This window comes from Drosophila ananassae (assembly GCF_017639315.1).
Source record: "Drosophila ananassae strain 14024-0371.13 chromosome Y unlocalized genomic scaffold, ASM1763931v2 tig00000090, whole genome shotgun sequence".
NCBI classification, from domain to species: Eukaryota; Metazoa; Arthropoda; class Insecta; order Diptera; family Drosophilidae; genus Drosophila; species Drosophila ananassae.
Genome location: NW_025319054.1, coordinates 298,529 through 317,787, shown reverse-complemented (window position 1 = coordinate 317,787; position 19,259 = coordinate 298,529).

Sequence of the window (19,259 nt, the reverse complement as noted above, 5' to 3'; positions counted from 1 at the left end):
GTCCCCGCTGTTTCCTATGACCTTCGGCGGAGGCCCTGCCGGGACCGTTACGTTCCACGGTGATTCCTCTTTCGCCTTCTTCCGTGCGCGACTCCGTGCCGGTTCCTCATGCCCCCCGCTGCTGCCCCGCATGCCGTGCTCGACGCATTTCTCCCTTTCCGTTTTTCTAAACACAACAGCACTGTCCCATCCGACGCTGCAGTGCTGACTTGCTTGTTCCCCCCCCCGTTGCTGACCCTCTTGCTACCTGTCTTGGCGTGTGGGAGATCTAATCTCCTCACACTTACCCCCTTCTTCGGGAACGACAGAAGCTTCGTGGTTCTAGCTTCATGTTTGTTTTTGTTCTGGTTGTGTTTGTTTTTTTTTTGTGTTTTGATTTTTTTTCCCTTTATGTGTGCATATTTTGTGTGTGGATACCCTTATCCACTTCCCTTTTTGACCCATATATATTTTTCCATTTTTATCATTACTTTCATATATAATTTTTTCTTTAATATTTTTCTAACATCTTTTCTTTTTTTTTTGTGTTTTTCCTTTCAAATATAATTTTTTTGTGTTTTGTTTTTGTTTTCTATATTTTTTTCATACATATTTATTTCATTTTATTTTCCATATTTTTTTTTGGAATTTCTTTTAATATATATTTTTTTTTATATATATTTTTTTTTATATTTTATTTTCTAACATTTTTTTGAAATTTCTTTTGATATATATAATTAAATATCTTCTTCAAAAATAGTTTGAAAAAAAATATATTTTTATTTAAGTTCCGTTTTTGATACAGTGTGATTTTTAAAACTGCTTAGAATTTTTGGAGTTTCAGAACTAACTTAACTTTGGGGCTCTAAGTCCCTTTTATAGCTACCCTTGCTGAAGCTTTTTGCAGATCAAAGCTCGAAAGAAGCTTTTCTCTCAGAGAGGCTTTGTTTTCTGAAGGAAATCGATTGAGTCGGAACCTATTACTTGAGGTGTCAGTTGACGTGGAAGACTTTGGGTCTCAATTAATCGAGGTGACAAGAAAATGTGAAATTTCCTGTGAAGTGGATGCCCATTTAAGAATGGTTTGAGCTGTTTAGTTTTATTTCACTTAAAAGGAGTGAGAAAGATTTGAGTCGGGATTCTGTTTACCAAAATATTGTTTTGGTTTTCAATCTGAAGTGGCTCTTAGAAATTGGAAATCTTAAATGAGACTGTTTTCAGCCGAATTGAAAAATTAAATGTTTATGTTTTTACAAAAATTGGAATGATGCAATTTGCAGCTGGATTACGAATTTCAATACAAAAGGCTTCAGCTTCGGTTTACAAAATTGGTTTACAAAATTTACTGATATACACTTAAAGAAATTTTGTTGATATGTTACTTCCCCATCCTTAAGAATTTAGCCTGTCCTCTGGCGGTTAGTTTGGGGTATAACTGTAGGTCATGTTCTTTATTCTCTGAACTTATAGTTTCTTCTTCGGGAGTTATAACCTTTTGTTTTTTATAATTAATTATTATCCTTTTTGGGATGTTCTTAAATTTATAAATCAAATATATGATTATAATAATAATTATTACTACTAGTAGTATTAGTAAAATTGTTTGAGTTTTAAAATATTGTTTTGAGTGGTTTTGGAATATTTCTTTGGCTACGATATACGATAAAGGTTCGAGTTTAGTTATGTTGTTGTTTACATAAATAGTTCGGGTGTAATCAAGCATAGTATTTGTTATTATTACATCTTCTATTTGTATAGAACAGTTGAATACTTTTATTATATTGTTTCCTTCTGCTATTAGATCTTTATTTATACAATTCTGATTTAACAAAGTTTTTGGTAAATTCCATGTTATTATAATGTTGGGTTCAATATAATTTAATTCGAAGTTCTTGTACATTTTTGTATATCTACATTCTGTATTTGTTTGTCTTAAGAGACCTATTATACATTTATTATTTACTATTTCTTTTGTTTTTACTTTAAAGACTTGCTGATTTTTATATTTATCATGCAATGTTTCGGTTATTATATTCTGATTCTGATCCGGATACGGTAAAATTTTGTAAATGGGGGTTTTAATAATAGTACGAGGAATATGAGAAATTATCAATATTTCGTTAGTATTAACTTGTAACCAAGTAGATGTTTTAATATTTAACAATTTTTCTGAATTAATATGTTTAAGCGGGTCATGTTTTAGGAGCTTTGGGTTGAATATGCCTAATCTTGTAAATTGCATTCCTAATTCAATGTCTTCTATGTATTCTGTAAATTCTTGTAAATTGAAAATAAGGATTGCTAACCTTTGGTTTTCATTTTGGTTTTCATTTAAACGATTTACTGTTTCTATTCCTTTATTAATTGCATCAATAACTTTATTTAATTCGTTGATCTGTATACTATTTTCGGACAAGTTATCAATTTTTGATTCTAATTCTTCCCTATCTTGTTGATCCAATGTGCCAAATAAATATTTATAAAAGGTACCTACAAAATTTGCAAGTCCTCTTTTGTTTCGTTGAGCAATTTTTATTCCATTCATTTCTCTATTTAATTTTTCTTTTAGATATTGAATTTGATCCAAATGTTCAAATTCTCGTGTTTGTTCCATTAGATTTTTATAAGTTTGTTCAGTTTTAGTTAAATTGACTGTGAGACAATGATATTCATAATTAGTGGGCAGATCTATGTTACCTGTTTGGAAAATTAAGTATCCATTTTTTGCTTGAATTGGATTGATATCTATGTTCTGACACATGGCGTGATATATAAGACATGATAAAGTTATTATATAAAAGATAATTTTATTAAGCTGGGTTGTCTTCCGGTGGAAATCTGGAATTATTATATTTGCTGGTATTAATTTTCTTTTTCTTTTTAAATTTCGATTTATAGTGTGTGATTTCTCTACCTCTATTTTTTTCTACATAATGTTTTTCGTCAGTTTGTGTAATTTGGCCTGTCTTCCTAAAAGGATTTGTTGTTTTAGATTTTATAAGTGGAGCTTGTCTATACCTAGTATCAATATCGAATGTATGACGATTTTTATTAAGCTTGTTTATTTTCTTTGTTTTATTCACTTGAATATTATAACTTGGAGTTCCGGCGAAAATAAAAATGTCTGCTGGTGTTCTACCTGTAGAGCTATGTTTTGTTTTATGATTATAAATATAAACGATTGTTTCAAATTTAGTAATTATATTTTCAGGATTCCGTTCACAATTTATAATTCTTAATTTTTCATTAATAGTTTTATGAAATCTCTCTATGTCAGAAACGCCATTTTTACTTGTGGTTATAGTTATTCTTACATCTTCTGATTGCAGCCAAAGTTGCAATTCTGAGCACATAAATGCAGAGTCTTTGTCGGCTTTAATTTCTTTTGGTTTACCCATTACATTAAATATCATGAGTAATGCCCTTTTTGCTTCTAACCAATCCCTACTGTTGACATTTATTAAAGCAGCATATTTGGAATAAATATCAATGCAAGATAAGAATTGTTTATTATCGATCATGTAAAAATCTATAACATATTTTTCTCTGGGGTTAAAGGTTTCTGGGGTTAATTCAAATGTAAGTTTTGTATCTCTGTGTTCTGTTTTAGCAAGGTTACAAATTTCACACTCATTTATAATATTCTGAATTAATCTCTGATAATCGGGAAAATAATATTTTTCTTTAAAAAGGCTTGTTTGTTTTTCTATTCCTGGATGTAATAATTCTACGTGAGCTTTAAGGACAATTTCCTTGAATTCGGCGAATGTTTGGACGTCTGTTAATATTGTACTAGTTTTCATAACTTTGGTTAAGTTGTTTGGGCTGATGATTTCTATATAAGCATTTTGAAATATTATGAAGTCCATTTCACAAGGAAAATAAATAACACTTTTTTTAGAGCACAAATATTCTTTAATTAATTCTTTTGCATATTCATGGGTCATTTCTTTATAAATTATTTTAAGGTTGGTTTTATGAAAGTATTGGCTCAATTTGACTTCATTTGAGTTTCCTCTATGAAATTCAATTTGTCTATTGTAATAGTTTAAAGGTCTTTCCGTTATTTCTATATAATTCTGATTGTCTTCATGTGCACTATGAACTGTTGCTATTGTGGGTAATGACTCGGTATTATCCGGTGTTTCTCCTAAAAAATTTTCTTCTAGCTTCACTCTTGACAGAGCATCAGCTACCTGGTTTTCCTTTCCCGGCAAATATTTAATAGTGAAGTCAAACTCGTTTAATTTTATTCTCCATCTTTGTAGTTTCATGTTTGGTTCTTTTATATTATGAAGCCAAACTAATGGTCTATGATCGCTAAGGATTTCGAATTTTCTACCAAAGAGATAAGACCTAAAATATTTAGTGGCCCAGACTATAGCCAGAAGCTCTTTTTCTATTGCTGAATAATTAATTTCATGTTCATTAAGAGTTCTACTTGCATAACAAATAGGTTTATGATTTTGCGATAATACTGCGCCTATGGCGACATTGCTAGCATCTGTTGTTAAGGAAAATAATTTTTCAAAGTTAGGGTAAATTAAAATTGGGTCTGATGTAATAAGAAGTTTTAATTTCTCAAATGCTTCTAAATATTCTTTATTGGTTGAATTTATAGTGGAACCTTTCTTTAAGTTTACAGTCATAGGTTTTGCAATTTTAGCAAAATCAGGTATGCATTTTCTATAAAATCCACAGAGACCTAAAAATGATTTTATTTCTTTTTGGGTTTTTGGTATTGGAAATTTTTGTATTGCCTCAATTTTTTGGGGGTTTGGCTTTATTCCTTCTGTTGTTATTATATGTCCAAGGAATTCAGTTTCCTTTTTCATAAACTCACATTTGTCAAGTTGAAGTTTAAGATTAGCTTCTCGAAGTTTTGAAAACACCTTTTTTATGGACAATATGTGTTCTTCTAATGAAGTAGAAAATATAATTATGTCATCCATGTAAACAAGGCAATGCTGGTATATTAAATCTTCTAATAAATTGTTCAAGCAACGTTGTTCCAACGTTGCAGGCGCATTTTTCAGACCAAATGGCATTCGTGTGTATTCGTAATGTCCATTTTTAGTAGAAAAAGCTGTTTTTGAAATAGAATTTTCATCCATTTGAATTTGATGGAAACCCTTGGCAAGGTCAATTGTTGTAAAATATTGACACTTTCCAAGTTTGTCAAGTATTTCATCCATAACTGGTATCGGATACTTATCATCAATAGTTATTTCATTTAGACTTCGATAGTCTATTACTATTCGAAATTTCTTTTTACCTGATGCATCTTCTTTCTTTGGGACTATCCATATTGGAGAACAATAAGGGGATTTCGATTTACGTATTATTCCCTGATTCATCATTTCTTTAATTTGGACTTCTACTTCTTGATCATAAGCTTGGGGGTATTTATAAGGTTTTTTGTAAATAGGATCTTCATGTTTGGTTTGGATTGAATGTTTTATAGCACTGGTAAAGGTCAAATTTTCACCTTCCCTGTACTGGATATCCCTAAATTCAAATAAAATGTTATTTAATTTAGTTCTTTCTTCTTTATTAAGATGATTTATTCGAAATTTATTATTTTCTTCTAAGTCATTATTAATTGCAAAATTAAAAGATATATCCTCAGATGAAGGTGGACTGAGATAATCTTCCAATGTTTCAATTTCGGAATTCTTGAAATCTTCGTGGTTATATATCATGGAAAAAACAAATCCGCTCAAAGTGACTGTTTCCTGTTTATAATTAATAATTGCTTCACATGCTTCTAAATACTCTCTTCCTATCAATATGTCATATTTTTGCGAAAAATTGTGAACCCAAAATGGTTGATCGATCGGACAAAGTTTACTTGATTTAAAATTTACGGACTTATTTAATTTAATTACACCATTAATTGTGTGCACTTCTAACGTTTTTAATGTTTGTGGGAAATTAAAATAATTTTCTTTTATTAGGTTTATTGAACTTCCTGTATCTATTACACATTTAAATGCGCGATTGTTAATAGTTATTCTGATGTAAGGATTTCTATTTCTTCTATTGGATCCGAGGCTATTTGATGAAAATTTTCGATTTCCATTCTAGATTGGACGCTTGAATATTCACGCTGTCTTTTCACTGGTTTGTTAGAATTATAACCTTGTAAAGAAGATGTTGGCTGTTGATAATTCATAGGATTCTGAGCTCTACCATGGTTTAAATTTTGCTGCAATTCCTGTTGAAATTGTTGTTGATTGAAATTATTTGGTTGTCTATAGTTACTTTGCTGATTATAATTTTGTTGATTATTAGTATTATAAAAGGAATTATTTCTTTGGAAATTATTATTTCTTTGATAATTTCTCCTATCTTGTCCGTTTTGTTTTGAATTATGTTGTGATTTAACTTTATCAGAACCAGAATCATAACAACCTTCTTGTTGTGCTACTTGTTTAAGTTTACTGACTGTAGTTATATCGTGCCTTGCTAATGTCATGAATAACCTGTCAGGAAGTTTTCTCATTATTACATCTTTTACAATATTATTCATGACATTATTATAAATCATTGTATTTAAATTGTTATTTTCTAACGACAATTTGTTTGTTATGACAAATATTTTATATTCTAGATCCTCGACGAACTTACGAATGCTTCCATTGAAAGGGGTATTGTAGAGTCGTCTTAGTAATTCCTCGCATGGGGTTTGGGTTTTATACTCATCGATGAGAGCAATCCTTAGATCGGGCCAATTGGTTGCTGCTGATATCTGTGACACTCGCTGGGCATCTCCTGATAATTGCATCTCGATTGCACTGAAGAATACAGCTGTTTGACGCGGATCAGTTGATGGATACAAATTTAAAATGTATTCGATCCGTCTGATGAATGCACTTAATTCCCTGGTGCTTCCATTAAAATTGGGAACTTGCCTAATCTGGCTTAAAGCCTGATTAAGGTGTAGCTCGGAGAGTAACTGGACTTGTGCTACTGGTTCGGCCATTGTAATGTTCGTATTTCTTATTTGTTTCGGTAGCGGTCACACTATGAAAGCGGGCTACTAATTTATTTTAAGTTTTTGTGTTTTGTATATTTTCGGTAGCAGTCACACTTCGAAAAGTGGGCTACAAATTGAAACTAACACGTAAGTTCTTTTGCGGATGTGAATAGCGATTAACACTCGCGGTTAGTATTAAGGCTGCAGTTGCATTAGCACAAAATACTTCAACGATGTTCTATGATCTCGATTGATCACTGGTCACTTTAACACATCCAACCGACTGCGCCAATTAAATATCTTCTTCAAAAATAGTTTGAAAAAAAATATATTTTTATTTGAGTTCCGTTTTTGATACAGTGTGATTTTTAAAACTGCTTAGAATTTTTGGAGTTTCAGAACTAACTTAACTTTGGGGCTCTAAGTCCCTTTTATAGCTACCCTTGCTGAAGCTTTTTGCAGATCAAAGCTCGAAAGAAGCTTTTCTCTCAGAGAGGCTTTGTTTTCTGAAGGAAATCGATTGAGTCGGAACCTATTACTTGAGGTGTCAGTTGACGTGGAAGACTTTGGGTCTCAATTAATCGAGGTGACAAGAAAATGTGAAATTTCCTGTGAAGTGGATGCCCATTTAAGAATGATTTGAGCTGTTTAGTTTTATTTCACTTAAAAGGAGTGAGAAAGATTTGAGTCGGGATTCTGTTTACCAAAATATTGTTTTGGTTTTCAATCTGAAGTGGCTCTTAGAAATTGGAAATCTTAAATGAGACTGTTTTCAGCCGAATTGAAAAATTAAATGTTTATGTTTTTACAAAAATTGGTATGATGCAATTTGCAGCTGGATTACGAATTTCAATACAAAAGGCTTCAGCTTCGGTTTACAAAATTGGTTTACAAAATTTACTGATATACACTTAAAGAAATTTTGTTGATATGTTACTATATATATATATATATATATATATATATATATTTTTTTATATATATATTTTCCTTTTTTTTTCATATATTTATTTTTTGTTTACCTCCCCATCCCCCTTTTTTTTTTACTTTTCTGCTTTTCCGCTTCTCTGGCCATCTCTTCGGCCAACCTACCTCTGGCCCTTGCCAGCTCCAGGGTGGCGTCCGCCTCTCTCCGGTCCTGGCTCCTCCTCCTCCTCCTTTGCAGTGCCTGTAGCTCCAGTCTAGGCCGGTGGTCCTCCTCCTCCGTCCTGGCTCTGCCCACCGGGGTCGCCCTCATTCCATTGGCCCCCTGGGCCATCCCGGATGACCCTCCTTGTCGCCTGAAGCCGCCGGACGTCCCTCCTGGCAGGTCCAGTATTTCGAGGTCGCTCTCGTCGGAGGAGACCACTGGCGAAGCGTGCGAGGACGTCGTGTCCATATTCGGGTTGCTATGCAAGAAGGCCGGCCGGTGTCCACCGCTGCGTTTTTATAGGCCTGCTGCCTGGAATAGATCCGTTCTTGCGGTTCCTTTGTCCTCTTTTCTGCTCCCGTTGTGGGTCTCTTCCTTTCTCCGTTTGTTTGGCTTTCGGTTGTTTCTCTCCCTGTTCTGTCTTTTTGTTTTATGTTGACATTATTATTGATTGCACATTCTCCTTTTTTTCTGCCCTACGCTTGCGGTGCCGATTCCTCCGCCTGGGCTTTTAGCTCGCTTATGTGGGCTCTCCTCTCTTTCTTTGTGTTCCCGTGACGTAGCATGGCGATCACCGGCGAAATGAAATTCGTCACTATGTATGGCTCGTCGTATCTCAGCGCTATCTTTGCCGCAAAACCTTCGGCCGCCTTGGACAAATGGTGCTCTTTTGCCCACACCGTGTCGCCGATCTTCGGGCTCCACTCCTGCCTCCTCAGATTGTAGTGCCGAGCTTGCTCCTGCGCCGCGCGCTCCATGTTTCTCCGCACCAGTTCGAACACTTCCTGCCATTTTTCTGCATTTTCTGAGGCAGTGGCTTGTGCTTCTCCTGTCCCCAATGCCCCTTGGTCGAATATTGCTTTCGGCATTCTTGGCTCTCTGCTTTGGGTGATGAAGCAAAGAGAGTACCCCGTGGAGTCCGACACGCTCGAGTTCACCGCCAGCATCAATTCTGGCCAGTGCTCGTCCCATGTCCTTTGGTCCTTTCCTGCAAACTGGCCGATCATCGTCTTGACCGTCCTGTTTGCCCTTTCGGTCGGGTTTTCCTGCGGCGTGTATGGTGCGGTGAACTGATGACGAACTCCGAGCTGCTCGAGGAATTTCTTGAAGCTTCTACTGGTGAACTGGACACCATTGTCAGTCACCATCACCTTTGGCACACCATATCTTGCCGTCGCCCACGGCTCCTCTGGGACCTGCGTCAGCATTATCCCTGGCTCGGTTTATACCGCATGCATATCTTGCATTTCCTGACATATTTCCTCACGACCCTCTGCTACTTTCGCAATCGTTTTCCTTCCGCCTAGATGTTCCGCTGTTGGTGCGTCGTGGTTCTCCTTCAGCACCTGTTGCCTCATGTCCATCGGCACACATAATTTCCACGATGCCACTTCCTCGCTCCCGGCTCTGTGTGGAATATGTCGGTAAATCAGGCCTGCCTCCTCGACGTATTCCGGATACTTCTGTGGATTTTCCTTTATTTTCTTCTTCAGTGAGTCTATCCAAATGCATTCCGCGTCTTCGGTTGCACTCCTCAGCTTCTCCACGATCGGCTGGCGGGAAAGTGCATCCACGACTACGTTCAGCTTGCCTTTCCTGTAGCTGATAACGTAATCGTACTGTTGCAATTCGAAGACCCATCTCGCGATCCTTCCGAGTGGGCTCTCTATGTTGTTCAACCACTTCAGCGCCATGTGATCCGTGATCATGTCGAACTGGTACCCCTGGAGGTATGGTCTCATCTGCCGAATGGCCCATATAATTGTCAGGTATTCTTTCTCCGTTGCCGAGTAATTCTTCTCCGCGCCTATTAGCGTTCGGCTGGCGTAAGCGACCACTCGCTCGCCCTCATCCGTGTCCTTCGTCAGCACTGCACCTACGCCGTAGTCGCTGGCATCTTTTTGCAGCACAAATTTCTTCGTGAAATCGGGGCATGCTAGCACTGGATCCTCTGCTAAACGTAACTTTAACGTCTCAAACGCCTCTTGGTCTCTTGCCGTCCACTCCCACTTTGTTCCCTTTCGTAGGAGATCGTTTACTGCTCGTTCTGATCGTTCACTTTACATTTCACTGACTTTGCGTTTATTTGTCGGAAATCCACGCATATTCTCCATTGACCCGTCTTTTTCTTCACCATGACAATGGATGAGCTGTAGGCGCTATTTGAAGGTTCGATGCATCCCTTCTCCAGCAGTTCTTCCACCTTTTCATTGATTTCCCCCTGTATTTTGGGGTTCTTTGGGTAATATCTTTGTTTAATTGGGATGTCGTTCTTTTTATGCTGGGTTATGTTTGAACAACCCTTCTGATTTGTCAACGCCGCCAGCTCTTCTTCGATGAACTTTTTGCCCATCGTTGACTCGGCTGCTGTAGCCTTGGGACTGTCCATTGCTGGCTCGGCTGCTGTGGCATTTGGCGATGCTCTTCAGGCTGCCTTCTCTGCCCCCACCCCTGTCCTGGGGGGCTCTGTTGCTCCGGTGGTTTCTGGTGCCGTTTTTCTTTTGGCCACCCTCTGTCTACCGTGGCGGCTTGCCTGTTAAAAACCTTTTCTTCCAAGGCCAGCTCCTCGAATTCCTCGGCTAGACCCATCACCTCCTCGAGCGATGCGCATGCGTATAGCCTCATGAACTTTTTCATGCGCGGCATGCAGTTCTCCACTAGCCTTTCAATGACCTGCTTCGTGAACTTTCCTAAAGGCTTCATTAGCATCTGAAGGTCCACCATGTATTCTTTAAATGGTTCTCCTCAATGCTGTTTCCGCTGCCGAACCTGGTCTGCCAGTTTCTCAAAGAACATTAAGAACCACCTTTTCCCTCTGCCCTGAAGTAGTTCTGACATCACGTAGCTTGGGCGCCAGGTGTAACGAACTGTTTTTGCTAATGTTTCATCGCAACAAATGCCGCGACTAGCTCACAGAGTTTGGGGGTACGTTCCACCGAATTTATAGATTCGACGTGATTGCCCGAGCACAGATATAACACGGTATGCTTCGTTTAATACAGATCCCCTTTAAATTTACAAAAGAGTGAATCTAACCGGCTACTTGGCTCAGCCGACCGACCGCTCGTCCTCCCGTCGATCCCCGATCTCCGCTCCGGGTTGGTGCCAACCAACCATACACACGCCCTCCCAAAGCTTGCGCCCGGCAGGTCGTGTGGTCTTGGTGCCTGGCACCGAAACGGCTCACGGCTCCCTTCGTTCGGACTCACGGACTCTGGTTGCGGGGCCTGTGTTGTGGCTGCTGTTTTCTGCGCTGATCTTCTGCTGCCGCTGCTCCCGTCGCCGCCGCTCGATCGTCGTCGCTACTCCTCTGACGCTGATGCTCCCTCGTCGATGCTGCTGCTTCCTCGTTGTCGCCGTCGCTCCCTCGTCGACGCCTCTGCTGCTGCTGCTCCTCCTTCTTCTGGGTGCCGTGGACCTTCGGAATCTTTGGCTCGCTGCACTTGCCCTTTCGCCGTGGCCGGCACCTAATCCGTATTAACAGACCGAGTGGCTTACCTCCCAGGCATACGCCGGGCAGGATATGCTCCTCGCTGCTTAGCGGCCGGATCAGGGCACGAAGGGCCTACCTACCGCACAGGACACGCCCCCGGTCGCGTTCGACACTCCTTTACCCTTGGGCCTCAGCTTTGCCGCGGATCCTTGATCCTTTTCCCCTGACTCCTTGCTCGATTCGATGCGCGTACCGCCGCCGGACTTACCCACAGGGGGTCCTTAAGCTATTTTCGTATATCCTTGCTCACTCGCTTTAATAGCCCGCACTTAGGACTGTCGGACTTACCCACGGGGGGTCCTTCAGCCTGTACTCCTAATTCCTCCAAGGAAACTTTCCCACTTGAATGTCAGACTTACCCACGGGGGGTCTTTCACTCAACTTTTCCAGCTTCCCTAGAAGACTCGGTCCCGAATTGCTCCAGGGGCCCTCCTTATATACGGCCAGAGGCGCCCGTTAATCCTTGCAAATCTACTTCCTGCCGTTAATCCTCCGCTCATTTACTTTCTCCGTTAGCTTTCTCCAATCCCGCCGTCTTTCTATCGGGAAGCTTTTTTTATTGTCCCACCCCGGATTGCCCTGCTTGGGCCTCCGATCCGCATTGTTTTTGTGCCGGTCGGACTGTCGGACTTACCCCCCCCCCCCCCCCCTAAGCTAAGCTATAATTATTACATTTATAAATATATGATGCATTTATATTGAATTAATTCAGTGGCTGCTGCCTGATCCGACATACTCCCCCCAGTTGAGGCCTGTCCTTCAACTTCATCCTTAAGGGGCAATAAGCAAAGCTTGGTCACTGCGCGCTTGGTAGTTCCAGAAGCGGTTCTAACCACCAGTTAACTGACGGACCACCAGTTAAAAAATGGGATGGCGTTAGATGGCGTAAGCAGAGTTCGCAGCTCGTCAAATCCAAGAACTGAGGATCCAACAGCCCGGTAAAAATGATGCTTTGCGGTTTTGACAGCTGCTTCCCAGAGTCCACCAAAATGCGGAGATCAAGGAGGAATAAAATGCCACTCGATGGACTCAATCGCGCAAAACTCCAGAAGCGCTTGTTGATGCTCATCGCTTATGAAGAGTTGGAGCAGCTCCTTTAGCTCGTTTTTAGCTCCATCAAAATTGGTCGCATTGTCAGACCAAATGTGCTGAGGCTTTCGGCGAGTGCATATATACCGTTTTAAAGCAAGTATAAACGCAGATATGGAAAGATCCTTTACAAGCTCTAAGTGCACAGCTATAGTAGCAAAGCAAAGTAGCAAAGTAACATTTAACGGGAGCTTTATTGCGAACTTCTGGCTTATAGTAAAATGGGCCGCAAAAATCCACACCAGTCACTCCGAAAACCTGGCAACCGCTGACTCTTTGCTCCGGGAGATCAGCCATAATGTGCTCCAGCAACCGAGGTTTGGTGCGGAAGCATCGGATACACTTGTGCAATGCCTTCGTCACCGTTTTCCTCCCCCCGATCGGCCAGTATTGGGATCGAATAATAGCCAGCAGAGCACGAGGCCCCGTGTATAGATTACGCTCATGGAAATCAACAATTATAGCCCGAGTAACTGGATGGCTTCTAGGCAATATAATTGGATGGCGACTATCAAAATCCAATGTAGAATTTCTTAAACGACCATCCACACGCAACAGGCCAAACTTGTCTAAAAAGGGAGAGGAACCAGCTGTCACGTCAACGTACGGGGATTTGATTAGCAGAACCCCTGCCCTTAGCTCCAGAGTGCGTTTTTCAGATAGCACCGCGTCTGGCCGGCGGTCTTGAAGTCAAAGAAGAAACGCAGGACCATGGGACCACAGGTTGTCAGTAACTAACTCCTTGGGAAGAGCACCACGCAAGAGGATGTCTGCCGGGTGTTCAAAGGCCTAGGAACATAACGCCATTCCATCAATCTGGTCAATTCCTGGATTGTTGAAACTCGATTGGCGACGAAAACATTATGTGAGGAGATTAAATCTCCCACACACCAAGACAGGTGGCAAGAGGGGCAACAGCGGGGGGGGAACATGCAAGTCAGCACTGCAGCGTCGGATGGGCCAGCGCTGCTGTGTTTAGAAATACGGAAGAAGAGAAAGGTATCAAGGGAGAAATGCGTCGAGCACAGACGGCATGCGGGAGCAGCAGCGGGGGCAAGAGGAACCAGCACGGCGTCGCGCACGGAAGAGGGCGAAAGAGGAGTCACCGTGGAACGTAACGGTCCCGGACGGGCCTCCGCGGCCGCGCTCGAAGGTCATAGGAAACAGCGGGGACGGCGGGGAACGAAGCGGCCGGCGACCGCGCAGCTGTGTTTATAAAATGCACAAAAACACAGAAATGCATTTGAATGTCCAGGGGGGGATCGCGGGGTATCGGGACGAAGTCCGATGATCGGCACAAGAATAATGCGGATCGGAGGCCCAAACGGGGCAATCGGGGGGGAACAATAAAGAAAGCCCGCCGATAGAAAGACGGCGGGCTTGGAGAAAGCTAACGGAGAAAGTGAAGGAGCGGAGGATTAACGGCAGGAAGTGGATTCGCAAGGATTAACGGGCGCCTCTGGCACTATATAAGGAGGGCCCCTGGAGCGAATCGAGGCCGAGTCTTCTAGGGAAGCTGGGAGAGTGAGTGAAAGACCCCCCGTGGGTAAGTCTGCCATTCAAGTTGGAAAGCTTCATTGAAGATTTAGGAGTACAGGCTGAAGGACCCCCCGTGGGTAAGTCCGACAGTCCTAAGTGCGGGCTATTAAAGCGAGTGAGCAAGGATATATGAAAATAGCTTAAGGACCCCCTGTGGGTAAGTCCGGCGGCGGTACGCGCATCGAATCGAGCAAGGAGTCAGGGGAAAAGGATCAAGGATCCGCGGCAAAGCTGAGGCCCAAGGGTAAAGGAGTCGGGTGGAGTTATACCCGGACACGACAGGTATCCTGGTGTAGTGGCGGCAACGACGGATCAGCCTGGCGCACGCCTTGTCTGCTCCTGACCGTTCGATCCAGGTGTGATCCTGTAACGCGAGGGATAGCCAAGGAACTCAAGCCCAATAGTGAAACCAGGCAGGGACACCCCGGGGGTTCCGAGTCCACGGCACCCCAAACGGAGAAACAGCAACGGCAGAGGCGACGACGAGGGAGCAGCGGCAACAGGAGAGCAGCGGCGACGAGGGAGCAGCGGCAGCAGCATAGCAGCGACGACGAGGGAGCAGCGGCAACCGTAGAGCAGCGACGACGAGGGAGCAGCAGCGACGGACAGGCAGCGGCAGCAGAAGACGACAAGCAGCAACACAGGCCCCGCAACCAGAGTCCGTGAGTCCGAACGAAAGGAACCGAGAGCCGGTTCGGCGCCAGGCCAGACAGCCGGTGAAATTCTCTTTATTGCTTTGTAAATTAATTACAATAAAGGGGATTTATTTGAAAAGAAGCAATACCGTGTTATTTCTGGGCACGGGCAATCACGTCGAATCAATAAATTCGGTGGAACGTACCCTCAACCTCTGTGAGCTAGCCGCGGCGTTTGTTGCGAGCAAAACATAGCAAAACAGTTCGTTACACCTGGCGTCCAAACTACGTGATTGCTTTAGAGTCTAGGAGTAACACTGCTTCAAGATGGGGAGGAAAAACTGGATCTACGCGCTTCGCAAAGAAGAGTTGTGCGAATTGTGCAGAGAGCTCGGTCTCGCAGCGGATGGAACCGTGGAGATCATAAGGGCACTGGTGGCAAGGTGGGCCGACGAAAGAAAGGAGGATGAAGTGATGGTGGTCGCGCAGGGATTCGAGGAGAAGTTCGCGCAGAGGACCACGCCGAGGCAGATAGCGGTGAGCGAATCGGAAAAGCTCATCCAAAGTCTGGCAGTGCCAGAAATGAAGAGCATGAGGAGCATGGAGCCACAAGCGCGGAAGCCAGTCCCGGTACAGGTGGATTATGCGAAGGTGGCGAGACAAGTCCGAGAGTGGTCGTTCCGATTCGACGGAACAGGGGATCCTCTCGAGTTCGTGGACCGAGTAGCATGGTCTGCCAAAACATACGGGATGGATATAAACACAATCCCGCGAGCGATGCCCGAACTACTCCAAGGCAGAGCGCAAAAATGGTTCCTAATGAACGACGAGGATTGGCTCACATGGAAGGAGCTTCGAGACCTTTTTCCTGCCAAAAGGATTCTTCGAGAAATTGGCAGACCAGGTAAAGCAGAGGAAGCAACAGCGAGGAGAGCCTTTCAAAGAGTACATGGTGGACCTTCAGGCGCTAATGAAGCCGTAAGGAAAGTCCACAAAGGAGGTCATCGATAGGCTCGTGGAGAACTGCATGCCACGCATGAAGATGTTCATGAGACCCTACGCATGTGCATCACTCGAGGAGGTCATGGGTCTAGCTGAAGAATTCGAAGAGATGGCTTTGGAAGAGGAGGTCTTCAATAGACAGTCCCCAGCGGTAGACAGAAGATGGCCAAAGGAGGAGTAGCACCATAAACCACCGGAGCAACAGAGCCATCCAGGACAGGGATGGGGGCAGAGATGGCAGCCGGAGGAGCATCGCCAAATGCCACAGCAATAGCAGCCGAGCCAGCAATGGGCAGGCCCAAGGCAACAACAGCCGAACCAACAATGGGCAGCAAACCAAATCCAAAGGCAGCCGAATATGCAGCGGGCAGCGACGGCTGGACAGGGACACGTAGAAAACCCAGCACAGGCGTGCAGCAGATGCGGAGGCATGGGCCATTGGGCCAGCGGGTGCAGGAACCCCAGAATTTTGTTCTGCAGGATGTGCGGCGCAGTAGGGGTGAGAAGCACGGAATGCTGCCAAAGAGCGGGAAACGTGCAGCGATCCCAGCCATAGAAAGGAAGGCGGAGATCGCGAGGTGCTGCCTCTCAGAGATAGTTGGAGGATTAACCGGAGACGATCAGCAATTGGCGGCGGTCATCAAGGTCGCAGAAGTGAGGGCCATGGTGGACACCGGGGCAACGGCTAGCTTCATTTCAGAAAAGCTAGCAGAGGACCCGGGAATCGCCGGAGAACGGAAAGCGACAAGGAGACTAGTAAAGTTGGCCAACGGGAGCCACATAGAGACTCAAATAGTACTCCTAACAACTGTAAGCTTTGGCAACAAGAAAAAGGATTTGAATATGATAGTGTTGCCAGGCATGGGAGACAGCGCGGTGCTTGGATGGGATTTCCTCGCAGAATTCGGAACAACCATCAACTGCGCAGGCCACCAAGTCACGATTCCGAGAAGAGAAAGATGGAGCGGATGCCTGGAGGATAGGCTGTCCATAGCCATAGCGGGACCCTCGGAGGAATGGGAGCGCGAGCGGGACAGAAAGTTCATCGAAGAAGAGCTGGCGGCGTTCACAAATCAGAAGGGTTGTTCAAACATAACCCAGCATAAAATCACAATGAAGGACGACATCCCAATTAAACAAAGATATTACCCAAAGAACCCCAAAATACAAGGGGAAATCAATGGAAAGGTGGAAGAACTGCTGGAGAAGGGATGCATCGAACCTTTAAACAGCGCCTATAGCTCACCCATTGTCATGGTGAAGAAAAAGACGGGTCAGTGGAGGATGTGCGTCGACTTTCGGCAGATAAACGCAAAGTCAGTGAAGGATGCCAAGAATAAACTTCATTTTGGAGCAATTGAGGGAGGCAAAATTTTTCAGCAGCCTCGAACTGAAGGACGGCTATTGGCAAATCCCACTTGAGGAAGAGAGCCGGAAATACACGGCCTTTACTGTACCAGGGAAAGGTCTGTACCAGTGGATGGTGATGCCGTTCGGACTACACTCGGCTTCGGCAACTTTTCAAAGGGCTCTAGACCAGGTCATAGGCCCGGACATGGCTCCCCACGCATTCGCGTACCAGGGCGATATAATAGTGATCGGGCGCACGAGGGAGGAGCACATGGCAAATTTAAGGGAAGTTTTCCGAAGACTGAAGGCGGCGAACCTAAGGATAAACACAGAGAAGTGCCATTTCTTCAGGGACAGCACCAGCTTTTGTACCTAGGCCACCGGATAACGAGTCACGGAATTGGTATGGATCCGGGAAAAGTCGCAGCGATCACGGAATTGGAACCACCAAAGAACGTGAAAGGGGTACGGCAGTTTATAGGAATGGCGTCGTGGTATCGACGGTTCGTTCCCGATTTCGCTGGGGTCGCAAAACCCTTGAACGATCTCCTGCGAAAGGGAACAAAGTGGGAGTGGACGTCGAAACAGCAAGAAGCGTTCGAAAAGTTAAAGTCACGGTTAGCAGAGGTCCCGGTGCTGGCATGCCCCGACTTCACGAAGAAGTTTGTGCTGCAAACGGACGCCAGCGATTACGGCGTAGGCGCAGTGCTGACGCAGGACACGGAGGAGGGCGAGCGAGTGGTCGCTTACGCCAGCCGAACGCTAATAGGCGCGGAGAAGAACTACTCGGCAACAGAGAAAGAGTGTCTAGCAATAATCTGGGCAATTCGGCAAATGAGGCCATACCTGGAGGGATACCAGTTCGACGTGATAACGGATCACATGGCGCTGAAGTGGTTAAACAACATAGAGCCCACTTGGAAGGATCGCGAGATGGGTCTTCGAGCTGCAGCAATACGATTACGTAATCAGCTACAGAAAAGGCAAGCTGAACGTAGTCGCGGATGCACTTTCCCGCCAGCCGATTGTGGAGAAGCTAAGGAGTGCCACAGCAACCGAAGACGCGGAATGCGTTTGGATAAGCTCACTGAAGAAGAAACTAAAGGAAAACCCACAGAAGTATCCGGAATACGTCGAGGAGGCAGGTTTGATTTACCGACATGTTCCAAACAGAGCCGGGAGCGAAGAAGTGGCATCATGGAAATTATGTGAGCCGATGAACATGAGGCAACAAGTGCTGAAGGAGAACCACGACGCACCAACAGCGGGTCATTTAGGCGGAAGGAAAACGATTGCGAAGGTAGCAGCAAGGTACTTCTGCAGGCCGCGGATGGAAAATGTTAACACAGGTCCCAGAGGAGCCGTGGGCGACGGTATGTGCAGACTTCGTGGGACCGTTGCCGAGGTCCAAGCATGGGAACACCGTGCTACTAGTGATGATCGATCGGTTCTCGAAATGGACAGAAATGGTCCCAATGCGAAAAGCCACAACAGAGACGCTGCAGAAGGCAATTCGTGAAAGGATCATCGCTAGGTACGGGGTGCCAAAGGTAATGGTGACGGACAATGGTGTTCAATTCACCAGCAGGAGCTTCAAAAAATTCCTCGAGGAGCTCGGAGTTCGCCATCAGTTCACCGCACCATACACGCCTCAGGAAAACCCGACGGAAAGGGCAAACCGGACGGTGAAGACGAGGATCGCCCAGTTTGCAGGAAAAGACCAAAGGATGTGGGACGAGCACTGGCCAGAATTGATGCTGGCGGTGAACTTGAGCGTGTCGGACTCCACGGGGTACTCTCCGTGCTTCATCACCCAAGGCAGAGAGCCAAGGATGCCGAAAGCAGTTTTCGACCAAGGGGCATTGGGGACAGGAGGAGCACAGGCCACTCCCTCAGAAAATGCGGAAAAATTACAAGAGCAAGGAGCAAGCTCGGCACTACAATCTGAGGAGGCGGGAGTGGAGCCCGAAGATCGGCGACACAGTATGGGCAAAAGGGCACCATTTGTCCAAGGCGGCCGAAGGATTCGCGGCAAAGTTAGCGCCAAAATACGACGGGCCGTAC